Source organism: Castor canadensis, chromosome 15 (assembly GCF_047511655.1).
Source record: "Castor canadensis chromosome 15, mCasCan1.hap1v2, whole genome shotgun sequence".
Lineage (NCBI taxonomy): Eukaryota > Metazoa > Chordata > Mammalia > Rodentia > Castoridae > Castor > Castor canadensis.
The window spans coordinates 72,223,623-72,236,863 of NC_133400.1; the positions used below are offsets into that span (position 1 = coordinate 72,223,623).

General features: G+C 37.1%; 1 protein-coding gene and 1 pseudogene across 2 annotated transcripts in view; one reads left to right on the plus strand and one right to left on the minus strand.

Moving 5' to 3' along the window:
- Gpr158 (G protein-coupled receptor 158) overlaps window positions 1-13,241 on the minus strand; it is a 452,732-nt gene that overhangs the window by 116,801 nt on the left and 322,690 nt on the right. The gene's annotated exons all lie outside the window — the stretch shown is intronic.
- LOC141417504 (oxysterol-binding protein-related protein 9 pseudogene) lies at window positions 38-11,998 on the plus strand (annotated as a pseudogene).

Consider the following 13,241-nt stretch of genomic DNA (forward strand, 5'->3'; position numbering starts at 1 on the left):
GGAGGGGGGAGGGGGAAAAGGGGGGAGGGGACAGAAATGGCCCAAACAATATATGCACATGTAAATAAATGAATAATTTTTAAAAAAGGCAAAGGAGTGCATTCTGTTCCAAACCCTGACCTATTCTACCTCCCTCCCTACCTCCACCTGGCTAACTTTAGCTTGTTCCTCGGGTCATAGTTGCATTGACACAATGATGGTTGCCTGTTTTTTGACTGCCTTCTATGTGGCAGACATGGGAATTTCAGGAAAGAGTATTCTTTTTTGTGTGTTTGTGATCATTTTTTTACTTTTTTACTTATTCTCAGTTTACTTAGTTCTATTTCATTTAAAAAGTCACATTTTACTGATATTAATGGAAACAAATATATCAGAAAACCCGCACAGGTGAAAAAGCAAGACATTGACAGAAATAAGCTCAGTTCTCTGCCTACACTCCATGAAAGCCCAAAAGTGCCACCCATATGTTAGTGGCTGAATATATAAACTCTGCAGTCTGACCTGAGACAGTGTGTTGGCTCTGCCATTTATCAGCTCTCTACCCTAGGGCAAGGTCTATTATATTACTATGCATTTTAATCTATTTTAAAAACAATTGAAATTTTTGTTTAAATCCAATTCTTCAAGAACATGCTATATATGATAAAATGTAACATAATTATATAAAATATATTTGTGTGCTTATTTTTTACCACATATAAAATTATTTTAAAAATAGTGTCTATCAATCTATGATTAAATTATGATCCTGTCCTTTTCATGTATAATCAATTTTTCCATTCAGTGACTTCTTAAATTCAATTCTGACATGAGTGAGTTTTTGATAATGTATTTCAATTGTAGTTGCATTTGAAGTAACATTTTCTTGAACTTTCAGTTTGTAAGTCATCTTTCCCAGCTTCAGATAATGCCTTTATACAAAAGGACATCATAAAAACAGGTAAAGCAACAAAACTCCATTTGCTATTATTAAAACCAGCAGATTTTGTTAGATTAATTTTCCCTATCTTATCTGCTGATTTAAACTATCACTACAAACACAAAGCGTTGTTGATTTGACATATGGCTTTGCATAAAAAATGCTGTCTTTTTGTTGTTGAATGCTCAGATCAATTCATGTCAAAATCTGTTCAAATTACCTAGTTGTTTACTGCTGGTTTTGGCAGACGCATTTTTATACTAACCCAACACAAGCAAATAGGTTAGAATTTGACTTAAGTAGGCCAACAATGAAATAATTAAATAGACTCTGGTTTATTTAAGTACAATGACCATAATCATACATGTAGTCATTAACATGAATGGACCACATGGCAGATAAAATACAAGAAGTCCTGAAGTAAATACATATAGAAAGCTATGAGAAAGTATGATCTCAAAGGAATGAAGATAGTCATTAAAACAGAATAGATTAATTAGTGTCAAATCAGTTCAAAATCTATCTAAATTATATTCAAACTCTCCTGTTTTTCAATCACTGCCTTTGGAAGGCAACAACTCTCTCACCATATGCCTGTGGTCTGAAGGCACATATTTGGAAGGCTGTTCTCAGACTTGCAAAATTTACAAAGATTTTGTGACTTCCTGACTCACACAGAGCTGTAAATAGAACTATTTATTTAAGGGAATTTCAGCACTAGATCTGATACCAGCAGAATAAATTAATCAGTGCCAATGGACATGAAACTGATTTGGTAAGCGTTCTGAATCTTAAAATTCTTCAAGTGAGACATGTTTTTCAGTAAAAAAAAAAAAACTAAGACAAAGTTTCTCTTAGCTAAACCTTTCCTGAGTGATACATACTGGAATACACCTATCTTCCCCCATATTCTTTCCCTAAGGTTTCTCATTCATTTCCATAGCAGCAGTTGCCACCCTATCACAGTAACTCAAATCTATCCCTAGTTCTGACCTCTCTTCTGAGCACCAATCCTGACTTCTCCAACTAGAGGTCCATGCATGACTTAACCTTAGCATATTCAAAACCACTTTTTTCTTTGTACATTGAAATCTGTTTCTCCTAAATACCCTCCTTTTATTAATGGTTTCACAACTCACACAGAAAATAAAATTAGAAACTTGAGGGTCATTCTAGTGCCTTTTCTTTCTTTCTCACGTCATTGCTACTATAATGTCATTTACACTTCCTTATGGTCTTGGGAAATCATTCCCTTTCTTCCACTCCTAGTGTTGCTGCCTTGAATCACTTTTTTTGTTTTTAACATTTCTCTTGGAAACTATTATAACATATTCCTATCTGCTGTCTACACTTCCAGCTTCACACCTTCTAAGCCACCTTCCACATTCAGCCAGAGAGTTTTGCTAAGTTACTGTGATGGTGTTTTTTGCTATATATAAATCCAGATTCCATAGGTTAACATTTAAAACCCTCCATGTTCTAGCCATTACAAACCTTTCCACCTTCATCAACACTCTACAGACTACATGCTGTGCTCCTTCTAGCCACAGTCATTTGTTGAACATACTGTGCTCTTTTTAATTCACAGACCTTTACAGATGCTGTTTTCTTATCTAGAAAACTCATATGCATGTTTTGAAGCAGTTCAAATATTGCCTTTACTGGGAAGACAATCCTGATGCTTCCATTAGGAATCATCCATACAGAATTTCTCTGTGTACCCATTCTTATCTGCTTTCTCATTTATTATTAATGTGTTTATGCCCATCTTTTTCACTGGCTACCTGGAGCTGCTAGATAATACTTCACAGAAAGCATAGAATGTATTCCTGTTACACCTAACAAAGGCTTTGTACTCCTTCTCTATTTTAGGCTTATATATTACCAATGTTATAAATATCATCTTCCTCCAAGCAGTTAATAATCCTGCCTTATAATATAACTGTTTGAAGAATGTGAGTGGTTTTTAGGGTGCATACATAGATACTGAGAAATAGAGGGACCTCCTGAAGAAACTTGATGATCTCCAGCTTTTTCAGTAGTAGACCAGAAGTACTATTATATGACTAATGAACTCTAGTGAACTGTCTCAAGACTACTTTGAAAGTCAAAAATATGGAAGAAGTTCTCAAATTTTCTTTTTGGCATGAAAGAAAGAGTGAGTTTGGAGAGTTTGTCAAGTGATTGACATTACTACCCACTTTTTCCCATTCTTTAAGCACACACACACACACATACACACTCTCACATTCCTTCTTCCATACAGAGTATTACGTTTTTTGGGGGGAAAGATATAGATATATATTATATAGACTGAGGGAAAGGCAGATTACCACCTCCGTCTGTGATTCTTATCCACCAGGTGTAATTTTTCCCTGCCAGAGGACATTTGACCATGTTTAGAGATATTTTTTTGTTGTCACAACTTGCATCTAGTGAGTAGATTCTAATGGGAAGAGGCCAGGGATGCTGCTTACAAAGCACAGGGCAGCGCTCTACAACAAAAAAATCACCTAATGCACTATGTGACTAGTGCAGAAGTTAATAATTGTTACTCTACAGGAAAACTATTCAGAATTGCAACAGGACAAAGAAAATAAATCTAACCAGGACTGAAGGCTCATGATGGACTTTACTGAACGTGTTGGATGAGTTGAGATTTGAAATATATAAAGAAGAAAAGTCAGCTGACTAAGTGAGTCAGTGATAGAGAGAAAGGAGTGATGCCACTCCAAATAGAGGAACTGTCATATATTCAGCCCCAGAAGAACACATCAAGTAAAAAAGGGATAAGAAACTAGGGGAATGGCTCAAGTGGTAGAGTATTTGCCTCATAAGCATGAGGCCCTGAATTCAATCTCCAGTGTTGCCAAAAAAAAAAAAAAAAAGGAGCATGTAGCTGGAGTCACATAGGAAAAGAGAAAGTAATCAAGTTTGAAGTTGTACAAATAGCTGGTCCTCTATTTGAGATGGCATAACTTCTTCCTCTTCACTGCCATACTTAGTTACCTGCTTTTTCTCTTGTGCATATTTCAGATCTTAACTTATCCATCATTCTCAGTAAAGCCCATCCTGAGCCCTCAGTCCTGGTCAGATTTCTTTTCTGTGTCCTATTGCAATTATGAATAGTTATCTTGTACTATAGGGTTCTTAATCTCTGCCAATCATGGTGATTCTTAGGATTTGGGCCTCTATTCTATAGCAATGAAAGGTCATTAAAGGTTTTTAGAGAAAAGAGTCTAGTATTAAATGAGCAAAGTAAATTTATAAAAATTCTCTCTGGCTGTGGTGTGAAAAAGATATAGAGGAGACATGGATGAATGCAGGGAGATACTACAATAATCAAGAGATGGAATCTTGGACTAGGATGGTAGCAATGGTGACAGAAAAGTGAATCAGTTTGAGGATTTAAAGTTGCAAAGACTTTGTGATGGACTGGCTATGGAGAATAAGGGAAAGAGGTGTGTCAAAGATGATGCCATGGTCCTATCTGATGCATGGTGGAGCATGAGACACAAAAGAGTGAATGTGGATTAGATTTGGCAGAGGAAGATCTAGAAGTTGGTTTCAAATACACTAACATATTGATATATAGTGTCAATTAGGCAGCTGATATTATGGGTCTGGAAAGCAAAGGAAATGTTTGAGATTGCTGGGGCCTCAGCCTAAAGGAGGAGAAAGAGTATTGGGTTCAACTGAACTCCAGCTGCCTCTATTATTTAGATGTGATTTTCATCTGCTGTCTGTTTTGTTACATCTGTCATATGTAGTCATGTCTTTTCAGCTATTTCCCATATTTATCTCACTGGTGAGCCACTAGTGTTTGCCTTCTGCATTAATGGTTCATTTGTTGTTGTGCCTAACTGCTCATTTACTTTCAGGCAAGCATTCCTCTGTTTGTTTATTTGTGTCAAAGGGAAAAAACAAACAAACCAAAAAACCAACCCTAGAATGCCTTTCTGGTTTAAGCAGTTTTTGTTACCTCTCTCACTTACTTCATGCTGCTAACATCCAGAGCAGTTCAAGCAAGGGCTTTCCTCCATACTGGATTTCTTTTAGAAGCAGCTTTCACATTTGCACACTCTCTACATTCATAGACATTTTAAAATAAATCTTTCTTTTAGTTATCTCATAGTCTGGAATAGACAGCTCAGAACCTAATTTGACTGAGTGAATCCTGAGGAGTTTAAAGGATACCCCTTCTCCCTTCATTCATGTTCCATTATCCTTGACATTCACTGTCCTCAGGACAATGGTTTCACTTCTCCCTGACCAGGAAAGCCAAAGAGATAGATGAACTATGATAGCTAAATATTTTAGTGTCTATATGATTGTGGCCAGCATAAGATTAGTAAAAAACGATTTCATTTTTACTACCCCAGATGATAAATTCTGATTTTAGGGAATACCTCTATCACAGAAAAGGACATAAAAGATAATTTTCAAGATTATAAGTTAACGTTTCCCAGTATTGGAGGCATACCACAAATGTCTATAATGATTTAAAAATTTATACATGCATACAGACCTCATTGCAATAAATTCATTCATAAAGTCTGAGAAGGTGTCTGCTCACCTTAAATGTAAAAGGTTACAGAGAGCTTCCTCAAACTCCATGTCCACTGAATCTAACTGGGGGAAACTGGAGATGCAAAAAGGACATACGATAGACAAACATGCACAAAGCTGGGGTCAGGTGTGTTGGCTGCTCGGATGGAGACGCACAACAGCCCTGTTACTTTTCTATGGTTTTCCTCATTTGCTTTGCTTCCCTTTTCTTCTCTGTTCTTTAAGGCCTTACTTCTAATGTTTTTCTTTAAAACCTTGCTTCTTTTCTATTCTTTAAAGTCTCTTTCCTTAGATTTGCACTGTCCCGTGTTTTCTCTTTAGCTTTCTTAAAGTCTTGGCCCTCAGACTTGCACTGTCCCATGTTCTCTCTTAAAGTCTTGGTGCTCAGACTTGCAGACAAACAACAGCAGCCACATCTAAAAATTGTGTTAGCATAACTCTTAAAGTCTTGTTCCTCAGACTTGCACTGTCCCATGTTCTCTTTAGCTTTTCTAAAGCCTATGTATAAAGTTCCCGGTGCAGAAAGCTGCTCTGGTGGAGATGCACAAACAGCCAGCAGCAGCAGCAGCATTCTCCAATACCCCATCAAAAAACCTCTCCATCAATTCCCCCATCCAAAAAATCCTCACGTCCTCCTTCAGGGAGTCTTTTGTATCCAGTGTTAAACAAGGAGATGGAGCAACAGTTCCTGGGGAGGGGCATGACGTTGTAGCAAGAGAAACGTGCTTTCCTACTTCTTTCTCTGAACATAAAAAACTTAGGAAAAGCAGCTGTGCTGCATTTTGCCTTTTTGCTCACTTCTGCAGCTGGGGCCGTGCCAAATTCAGCCTATAAATCATGGAGCACAACTGTGCTTATGAAAAGTTCTCATAGGCTTCTCATAATCTGCTCCCCACAAAAGGTCACTTCTGAAATTGATTGTCTAATGGATTTAATTCACACCCAACCAACCCAAGGATGTGGGAAGTAATAGTAACCTACCAGCAATGAGTGCCTAAAAGTAAATTAGGCCAACCAGAGACTAGCAGTGAGGAGGGTAAGGATCTTTCCAAATTCCAAAGCAGAAAGGGAAAACTCCAAAAGTGACTATTTGGCATTGCTGGCACAAGCTGTTATAATCACCAAGGATAGAGACACCTTTAAACAGAGATGGACTGCCAGGTAGAGAAGTAGAATCAAGGATTTAGTGAAACATTTGTATATGTTGAGTTAAGAGACAGAATTGAGTAGAAAGAAAAACTTCAGGGATAAAAGACAGAAGGTAAATAAATAGCAAATATGGCCCCAATAATAATTATGTATTAAATTTCTACTTCCATAGACCAATAAAGGTTATGGGCTTTTAAAATTTCTTTTAAATTTCTATGCTCTTATTATTAATCCTGCTTTTCTATCTTTATTTTTCATAAGAAAAATGAGGTTAAACATTTTATAGATGAGACCAAATATACCTTTAATATATTTTAAATGTATGTCCTAGAGCTAAAACTTGACTCTATTACTGAAATGTCAAAAATAATCTTATCTGAATACTATATTCTGAAATAGAAAATGCATATCCCCCTTAAGAGCCCTCAGCAGTAATATAAAATAGTATTGCACATAAATTTAAGAACGTTTTATGGAGAAGTGATACATTGGGAGTCATGAGAATAGATGCTCTTACTTTAAAAACATTTTAACTTCTTGAAAATTCTGCACTTTCCTAGGATCTCTAAGAAACTGAGAGTTGGTTAGTTAGCATTATAAACATAATTTAAGTTTCAGAAACTTTGAAAAACAAAGCAAGATTAAAAATCAGCAAGAATTCTCTTCTCATGTCAGCTTGATCTCTTTTTAAATGAACCAATCTCCCCCGTCAGATACATGTCTCAGGCGCCATTGGTAGGGGGCTATTACGGATCATTGAAAGGAAAAATAGCAAATTCCTGCTTTGTTTCTATAAACATCAACCACCATTCAACTAATTAATGGAGGTGTTACTGGAAAGACCTTGTTTCCTCTCTTTCTAGCTATTGCTAAGGAATCCAACTCAAGGCATGGGCAATACTGCTTTTTCTTAAAACATCCTAATGTTACCCTTTAGGATTAAAGCCAAGTTGAGTTACAGTCTGAAGATGATGGGTGGCCCAGGCTTAGCAGGTGTTCAGTTCTTTTTGATCTGTGATACCCAGAGAGAGACACAGGAGAAAATCTGGAAAAAGAGTTTAGATCCACTAATGACATGAAACTCTAGGGAAATCTACCACTTCTAAATAATGAAGAGATGAAAACCTGTCAAGAAGAAGTCTACCTTTTGTCCTCAGGAAACTGGATCATATAATTACAGATATGTGGAAAGAGCATGCATTTTATGGACATGAAAGGGGAAGATAAGACAGAGTCCTACTTTCATGACTCATCTCTAAACATCTTCAATGGAAAGGGAAAAAAACCATGAAACTCCTCCTTGTTGTGATCTCCCTTCCTATAGCTGTAGAGTCCTATAATTTTCCTTGTAGAAAAAGAGTACTAAAGGACAAAAAACATGGTGGAAAGATTGAACCTCAGTAGGTTGGACAGTCTGCGCTGCAATACAGTGATCCAGTCAAGGCAGGAGAAAAAGGGCTCCTTGGGAGCAGCCCCTATTTCTTCCCTAAGAGGCACAGATGGTGGAAGCCTTAGCAAATGGTGGTTTTGCTGGCCACTTTTGGAGGTTTGGGTTCAGAACTTCTTCCTAAATTTCAAGACTTTGATATGAACCTTACAGGCTGATACTTCCCTACAAATATTGATGGATCAACTAAAACTCTTTGATGACAAGCTTCAAAAATGTAAAGATGTTTAACAAAGAAAGAAAATTGAAATTATTAGAGACAACAAATAGCATGGTATAATCAATCAAACCTGCATTGTGCTGCTTACAGACTGCTAAAAGTACTATTAAAGTAATGTATCAACCTAGTCTCTTAGAACCTGTGACCAGCACAATGCCTTCCAGACTATCTTGCCTGTGGAACCCACTTAGTTTGTAAGTCAGAGCAACATCCATCTTCCCTACCTGCTGGACCTGTATTAGCTACCTTGGGATATCATCAGACTCCAACGCCAAAATAGTACAGTCAATGGGTCTTCACCACCTAGCAGCAGTCTAACTTCTCCAAGCTATGTCAACTTGTCTCCAAATATAGTCCCGAAATTCTCTTACTCTAGCAGTGAAGACGAATTCTATGATGCTGATGAATTCCATCAAAGTGGCTCATCCCTAAAGCACTTTGTAGATTCTTCCAGACCTGCCTCATGATTCACAGCAACACAAGAAATAGCTTAAAACACCCAGATACTACAAAACCACTGAATTCATCCACGTCCAATGGAACAAGTAATGCTGACCTTTTTGATTCTCATGATGACAGAGATACGATGGGGAAGTGGCACCAGTGGAGGAGCACAAGAGTACGATCATATATCTCTTGTCACAGATTAGGCTTGGAATGGATCTTACTAAGGTAGTTCTTCTAACATTTATTCTTAAGGAAGATCTCTTTTAGAAAGGCATTCAGTCTTTTTTGTACATTCAGACCTATTTGTAACCATTAGTAACCAGAGGATTCCAGGGATCAAATGGTTCAGGTTGCTAAATGGTACCCTTTACTTTTTCATACAGAAAGGAAAGGAGCAATTGCCAAAAAGTCATACAACCCCATTTTGGGTTAAATCATTCGATGTCACTGAGATATTACCTAATGATATTGAAGAGAATACAGAACTAGTTTCACAAGGGCCATTTCCCTGGGTTTCCAAAAACAGTGTAGCATTCATGGCTGAGCATATCTCCCATCATCCACCCATCTCAGCCTTTTATACCGAGTGTACTAACAAGAAGATACAATTCAATGCTCGTGTCTGAACTAAATCAAAATTCCTTGGAATGCCAATTGGGGTGCATGACATAGGGCAAGGCTGTGTCTCATGTCTAAACCATGACGAACATTACATTCTCATATTCCCCAATGGTTACGCAAGGTCTATCCTCACAGTGCCCTGGGTGGAATTAGGAGGAGAATGCAATATTATTCAAAAACAAACAGCTATAGTAAAACTGTCATCTTCTACACCAAACCTTTCTATAGAAGCAAGAAGCACAGAATTACTGCTGAGATTGTTTTTCCCTGGATGACAAAAAGTCTTTTTGCCCAATTGAAAGGGAATAGAATGTGCAAAAAATAGAACAGGGGAAAATATGGTCTTTATAAATACCAAGAAGTTTCCTATAATCAAAAATAAAGTGAGGAAGTTTGAAGATCAGAATGAGTATGATTGTCACTGCCTTTGGAAGGATGTCACTTTCAATTTAAAAATCAGAAATACGGATACAACTGAAGCAAAACAGACTTGAAAAACAAATTAAGAAGAGACCCAAGAAAGGAAGGGGAAGGAATTTCAATGAGAGACAAGGTTATTCCATGAAGAGGGAGAATACTGGATTCATGATGAGCCGTTACTAAAATGTCTTGCTGCTGTGAAGCATTTGGTTGGGAAACACAGTTCACACCTGATGACCAGGGCAGCAGGCATAATTAAGCAACAACCAATCTTCCTTCAGGAGAACCTATCATTCCCTTCCTCCTGCAATGGTTCCTATCACAGGGATACTGAACTTCTGGTGTAGATGAATAATTAAAGTGGGAAAAAGATTCCTTTTTCCCTCCCTGTGGTAGTTACCATTTGACTTCAGTCCTGAGAAAACCTTCAGGTTTTGAAACAAGATGTTTCTTCCTTTTCGAAACTCTATGCTTTAAAAAAGTATTTATAAATCCAAGTCTCACATTCTGCACTCTATTTCTGCTGTCAAGACACACAACTTCTGTTTCCTAGTTCATATAATCTTGGGTTCTATACATATATGCATATGTGTATTGAAACACATAAATAAACCTGTTGATAGATTTTTTTTATAACTACTCCCAGCTATTGCAAATATTGGTTTCTCAGAATTGTTTCAGAAAATTAGAGCAGTGTTTCCTAAAATCAAGCGTTAGGAAATTTCATGATTTCACCTACAATAACTTTTATTTTGGAATTGAACCACTATTAAATTGTACCTAAACCTGGACTACAGTTTACTTATATATACTCAGTGCTTCTTAAAGCTTCATGAAGTCATTTTTCCAACCTTAAAAAAAGCATGGTGGATACTGATATAAGGAAAGGAAGTGGTGCAGATGAGCTCTGTGATTCCCTTCAAGGGGTGACTGCTGACTTCTAGTTTGAGAAAGTAGTTACCAGAAATTAGAAAGAGGCTAAAAAAATACCCAGGAGACACACAGTGAGCAGAGGTAGTGAATGAGTAGCATCAAGGAACAAGGTACTGAGAGATGGACAGAGGGGGATGGAAACTGGCCTAGGCAAGTACTAGATTTTAAGAAAGATGGAATTGTTTTTCTGTGAAGGGCCCATAGTAAATGCTTTAGACTTTCCAGGCTGCAATGTCTCCATTGCAGTTACTCAGTTCTGGTACTTTAGCATGAAATCAGACACAGACAACAGACAGACAAACAAGTGTGGTAATATTCCCATTTAACTTTATTTATGAATACTGAAATCTGAATTTCAAATAATTTTCACATGTCATGAAATAATGTTTTTCTTTTGAAATAATGTCATGAAATAATGTTTTTCTTTTGTTTTTTTTTTTCAAAGCAAGCAGTAGGCCCCTAGTTTGTGAATCTCTGCTGAATTAGAAAATAAGACTTAAGAGTAACCCCCTGACCTCATTTTTAACTAGGATGAGCCTAAGTACAATCATATCCTGAGCTCCTATGACAGTTCTGGCTCAGGATGTAGCTATAATAAATAAAGTGACTTCTGCTGAAGTCACATATAATATGCTCCCTTCATTAAATTTGGATGACGTTGCTCATTTAATTATGAGTAAACAGTGGTTTACAGAGTGACCTCAGGAGTACCTTTAGGTATTAATTTTTCCATTTGTAACCAAAAATGCTAATTACTATTATTTCTTTCCCTCGGGATTTCTCTAAAATTAATTAATGGTCACAAATATTAATGCTGCAAATATACTGAGAAACTTGTCATTCCTCTCAATAGTAAATTATAAATTTCTTTATGTCAGTAAATGCAGAAAGATTTTCCTTGCTATCTTGAATGGCTAACTAGTGTTCCTTCCCATGATAATAACTACTTTTATGTTGGTATATCCATATCTTTTCCACATTGCTCATTGATAAGTTTTTGTATGCATTAATACCTCCAGGAGCATGAACACTTTGTAAAGATGTTTTAGGAAAAAATAAATGGACATAAAGCAAAATGCAACCTGAAAAATATTTGTGATTCCTTAGATGATCATAGATTTAACATAGTTGCCTATATTAATACTTCCTATCTTTTCAACTTTCTGTTTTTTCTTTCTTCAGAGAAACCTCTGTGCTTTCTTGATCTGGTTCTCATCAACCTCTTTTTTTTTTCCTTTTTTATTTTCTTTTATTATTCATATGTGCATACAAGGCTTGGGTCATTTCTCCCCCCTGCCCCCACCCCCTCCCTTACCACCCACCCTGCCACCTCCCTCTCCCCCCACCCCCTCAATACCCAGCAGAAACTATTTTGCCCTTATTTCTAATTTTGTTGTAGAGAGAGTATAAGCAATAATAGGAAGGAACAAGGGTTTTTGCTGGTTGAGATAAGGATAGCTATACAGGGCATTGACTCACATTGATTTTTCTGTGCGTGGGTGTTATCTTCTAGGTTAATTCTTTTTGATCTAACCTTTTCTCTAGTTCCTGTTCCCCTTTTCCTATTGGCCTCAGTTGCTTTTAAGGTATCTGCTTTAGTTTCTCTGCGTTAAGGGCAACAAATGCTAGCTAATTTTATAGGTGTCTTACCTATCCTCACCCTCCCTTGTGTGCTCTTGCTTTTATCATGTGCTCAAAGTCCAATCCCATTGTTGTGTTTGCCCTTGATCTAGTGTCCACATATGAAGCAGAACATACGATTTTTGGTAAATCATCAACCTCTTTATGTGTACTTGGACTTTCTCCCTCCTTCCTCTGCAATGGGTATACCAAACTTTCAATATTCTCCTCAAGTCTGTACCACATTCTAACCAAGACCACACTCAGTAATGACTTTGCATCAAATCCTAGCGAGAAAATTCAAGTTACAATTTCTTTAACTTTATTGTCTCAACTCCCAATTTTTGGTTTCTGCCTAATCAGTTTCACTGTTTCCTGAGTCACAGATCTCCTCCAGTCCAAAATGAATAGCTCCACATGGACTCAGGAGTCTCTCTTCTGTTGCTTATGGTTCCCTGTTCCACATATTATCCCATGTTTTCCCAGTACTTTCAACTTGCTCATCTCATTTTCTAACAACTTATAAATGTGTTTCTACTGTTAAAAATCAACAACCATGGGTTGTAACACATGGGTACACGAAAGCAATAGTAGGAATCGTTCTGTATAGCTATCCTTAACTCAACTAGCAAAAACGCTTTGTCTTCCTTATTATGCTTATGTCTTTTCTTCAATAAAATCAGTGATAAGGGCAGAATGGGACCTGCCTGAAACTGAGGGGAGGAGGAGGGGAAAGGTGGGGGAGGGGCACAGGGTGGAGAAATGACCCAAATAATGTATGCACATGTGAATAAATGAACAACAATAACAAAAACATCAACAACCTGTCTCATCTTTGGCCATTTGATCTGATTTTGCCCTCTATCTGCTCACCTTAGCAGAAGAGGAAAAACCTC